Here is a 4,594-nt window from a genome sequence, read left to right on the forward strand (position 1 = left end):
TATTTTAGGCAGTCCTCGGCTTACAACCACTCATTTAGTGACCTTTTGAAGTCAGAACGGCACTGAAAAAGAGAGGCTTAGCACCGTTTTCCACACTTAAAAGGGCCCTGTGGCCAGTCCTCGCACTTATGACGGTCCCCGCGGTCACAGGATCAAAATTTGTGCCCTCGGAAACCGCAACTGTTTATGATGGTTGCCGCATCCCCAAGTCACGAGATCGACAGTTGTGGCCTTCCCTGTTGGCTTCCGACATGCAAAGGGGAATCTGGATTCGCTTAACGAGCGATTCACTGAATGACAGCTGTGATTGTGAAATCAAGCGTGATGCACTTAACGACTTCCTTGTTTAGCAAGTCGTAAGCCGAGGTCTACCTGTATGCTGCAGATGCCATTGTTGTTGGCAGAAAAAGCCCCAGACACCATCCAAAACGAGGTCAGCCCAACCCAAAAAATAGATTTAGATTTCCTTCAGTGGATTCTCTCTAAAAGAAGGCCGACCATTTTAATTTAAATTTCAGTCTTCGATTTACAACCACAATCGAGCTCAAAGTTTCCATTGCCCAGACAGCCCTTGAGTGAGTTTTGCCCCGTGTTACAACCTTTCTTGCCACGTTGTTAAGTGAACCTCTACGATAGTTAAGCAAGTCACAAGGTCTTTAAGTGAATCCGGCTTCCCCATCTGCTTTGCTTGTCAGAAGGTCGCAAAGGCGGATCACGTGACAAAGCAACTGTCATAAATGTGAGTCAGGTGGCAACCGACTGAATTTTGATTGTGCGTCCATGAAGATGCTGCAATGGTCATAACTGTGGGAAAAAACCTGTCACAATTCCTTTTTCTGGGCCGTTGTTGTAACTTTGAACGGCCACTAAACGAAAAGTTGTAAGACGAGGATTATACTTATATTTTAAATGAGGCGTTGAAAATGTAAAACCAACATGTTTTCTACCACAGCTTAAGGACCCTTATTTATTCATTTATTTCCGCAATGTTTTAACATGTTATTAATACACCGTGTTGTTTCCATAACATTTCACGACCTCCCTGCCAGGCAGGACCCAATGGCAGAATTCCAGCTGAGATACCTACAGCCACAAGTGACCAGATTTCCGAACGGAAGAGATCACTGGATCAATATCTGCAGAGCAAAATGTTGATGGCTAGATTTATATCACACAGGGGTGTCTATTCCTCTATTTTTTTCTCCTCACAACAACCTTGCAGGGTTGACCAGGATCTAAAGTCTGGTAGGCAGCTTCTATGATTGACAGAAGGGGAAGCCAGACCCTGCCCCCTCCCCTCGGTTATTAGTCCCACAGTTTACACCCATTGCAATGCACAGATACCCCCGAAACACCCCTCTCAACGCTGCACAAATTCTCCTTCCTAGCAGGGACTTATTCAGGGTAGCCCCAAATCTTTCACAAGTACTATCTTTGAATCAGCAAAGCTGGCTGAGGGATTCTGGGAGTTGAAGTCCACAAGTCTTAAAAGTGGCCAAGGTTGGAGACCCCTGCCTTGGATTAAATCAGTGTTTTTCAGCCTGGGCCACTTTAAGATGGGTGGACTTCAACTCCCAGAATTCCCCAGGGAACAAGTGTTCAATTCATGTCCCACAATTCCTCTGCAAGGAAGTATAGACTTCAAGTCCCAGAATTCCCCCAGCCAGCACAAAGTGGGTTTCACCACCCAGAATCCCTCAAGAAAACATGTATCACTTCTAACTCCAAAATTTTACAGACAGTTTGTGGGCTGTGGAATTCTGGGAGTTGAAGTCCACCTGTTGAAACAAAATGGCGGAGATTTGGAAAAAATGGCTGTTTTTCCCAAAAATTTGCCACCTTCCCCGGGTTTCTATTGCATTATATTATATATATTATACATTATATTATAATATATATATATACAACATATTATTTTATATACAATATATATTACATATATATAATTATATAATTATAATAAAATTATAAATAAGGAAATAGGGAGAGATGCATGTATTTATATATTAACGAATGCATAATTATTATATTTCCAAAGCTGATTTCTGATTTGCCAGCTTGGGGGGCGCACGGTTGCAGATCGTGCATTCACGAAACTTCTTGCAACGTTTGGAGGCGCCCCAGGGAAACACAGAAGTTTGCACCCTGCCTACCTCTCTCGGGCCGCTTGGAAAAAAAGGGGTGCAGCGAGGGTCAATCCACACAGGCCATTCGGACCTGGGCAAAGTCCAGCTAGGAGGGGCGTCACGTGAGCAAGTGGGCCGGTTCTCCCCTTTTGCAGAGTTCAAGGACTGCAAGTTCCAAGGTGCTCAGCCAGCACGCGCGAGCCATTCTGGGTGTTGTAGTTCATTGTATGGAAAAGTTGCTCTGTCGGACTCGGAATAAAGGGTTTTTTTGCAAGAGATGCCAGTATGTGTAATATACTAATATATATGTATTAGTATTCCCAAGTATAATAATTGTAATAAAAATACGTGTAATGTGTGTGTATGTGCACCGAGACCTCTTTGCAAAGATTGTAAATGCAGGGTAAACGTGTAAAAATATTATAGAAAAAAAGTAAATTAAAACGCACTCGGTCACGAAGGAGTTAACAAAGTGAACTTGAGGGCGGGGGAGGAAGAGGAGGAGCATTTCCAGGTGGGGTGTTTCTTCCGCCACCCGCCCGCTCTATTTTCTCGCCTCGCCGGGACCGTAGAACCACAACGTTACTCCAACGATCAGGGAGCGGGAAGTACGCCTGCGCGTTGCTAATAGATGCCGTGCTGGCTTTGACACGCGCTCCGATTCCACCCATGGTGCGTTAAGCTTGCCAACAGCGCCTCCTGCCGATAGGAAACAGCTATTTTAAGCGAGCAAGTGAGATGCGCGGTGAACACGTTTTTGACCCGGTTTTTTGGCGGGTTTGGTGCAATCGCTCGATTGCTCTCGCGTCGGCCTCCGGTGGAGGAGAGGAGGCGGAAAACCCGCAATCCCCGTAGGGTGAGGGGCAGGGAGCCCAAGCTGCGGCTGGTTTGAAGTTGCAAAAGTTTTGAGTTTTCCTCCGTTTGCAAGGCTTAAAGAGCTGGCCAGCCTGTTGATTAAACCCGGCTTTCTCGAAGTAGCTCAAGACAGCGTGTGCCTAACCCTTCCTCCCCCCCACTTCCGTAACATCCCTGCTAGAAAGGCAGAGAGAGAGAGAGAGACGGGTGGGGCAGAAAATAACAGAGTTGGGAGGGACTTTGGAGGTCATCTAGTCCAACCCCTCCCCAAGCAGGAGACCCTGCACCATTTCTGACAGATGGCAATCCAGTCTCTTCTTGAAAGCCACCAGTGATGATGCTGTCACAACTTCTGTTCCACTGGTTGATTGTTCTCACTGGCAGAAAGTTTCTCCTTATTTCCAGATTGAATCTCTCCTGGTTCAGTTAACATCCATTATTCCTTGTCTGGCCTTCAAGGGTGCTTTGGAGAATAGCTTGACCCCCTTCCTCCTCCACTCTGGGGCAGCCCCTCAAATATTGGAAGACTACTCTCCTGTCTCCCCTGGTCCTTCTCTTCCATAGACTAGCCAGGCCCGGTTCCTGCAACCGTTCATCGTATGTTTTACCCTCCAGTCCCCTAATCATCCTGGTTGCTCTTCTCTGCGCTTTTTCTAGAGTTTCAACATCCTTTTTTATAGTGTGGTGACCAAAACTGGATGCAGGATTCCATTGCATGGAAGGAAGGAAGGAAATGAATGACTCCCAGGATCCAGTGGAGGCTGGGGGATTCTGGGAGTTGAAGTCCTCTCATCTTAAAGTTGTTCAGGTTTAGGGAACTGAGTGGGGAGTTCAAGAGTATCCCATAATAAGCGTTCTGTGTGAGGGAAAGCCCTATTGATTCTTTTGACTTTTTTTTTTGCAATTATTACAGGAATGTACGGTAAATCTATTCTTGGTAATCATTTAGTGTGAGAGGCTAAATCTTTGTCATGATTTTGCTGTTATGGTTCTACGTAAGAACTATTTGTTATTAACAGAGAAAGTTTTGGTTTGTGGCGATTTTGTGTATGTGTGTGGACACAGGCAGGCACGCACACGTAGTCCATATATAACAAGTACCACTTTTCAACCTGGTTTTGCCTTCCATTTCTGTTTTGCAAGTAGTCCTTGACTTAAGGCCATTTGTAATAAACTGGCCATGATGATGCTCAAAAAAGTCTGATCCTCACACTTATGACCAGTCCTCACCTTACAGCATTGCAGTGCCCTCACCTGATTTTTGACCTTGTCACCAGAGGGATTGGTGCAATATTTGTAAAATAGTCATAAATCCCCTTTTTTTCCGTGCTGTTGTAACTTTGGTCATTAAATAAACGGTTGTAAGTCAGGGACTACCTTTATAGATATGTCATGTGCTTGAGTTATTATTTTATATTTTGTACTCCTTAATCATCATCTCCCTCAGGGCGGTATGCAACATAATAAAAAAATTAATTAACATTAAAATGAGTGAATTCCACCTTGCATGGAGTGCCCTAATTTCATAATTTCCTTGCTTTTTTGTTTCTACTCCTAACTGGAACCACAACCAAAGTGTCTCTCACACACATAACACAACAATCTACACAACA

At 44.7% G+C, this 4,594-nt stretch overlaps 1 protein-coding gene across 1 annotated transcript in view; it reads right to left on the bottom strand.

Moving 5' to 3' along the window:
- Nucleotides 1-2,335, bottom strand: part of LOC113451674 (D-serine dehydratase-like) — a 24,610-nt gene extending 22,275 nt beyond the window's left edge. Inside the window, exon 1 of the mRNA XM_087917730.1 lies at nucleotides 2,154-2,335. The gene's annotated coding sequence lies outside the window, so the exon portion shown is untranslated. The remainder of the gene's footprint in view (nucleotides 1-2,153) is intronic.
- Between the last annotated feature and the right edge of the window lie 2,259 nt (nucleotides 2,336-4,594).

Source organism: Pseudonaja textilis, chromosome Z (assembly GCF_049901715.1).
Source record: "Pseudonaja textilis isolate UNSWEBS1 chromosome Z, rPseTex1.2, whole genome shotgun sequence".
Lineage (NCBI taxonomy): Eukaryota > Metazoa > Chordata > Lepidosauria > Squamata > Elapidae > Pseudonaja > Pseudonaja textilis.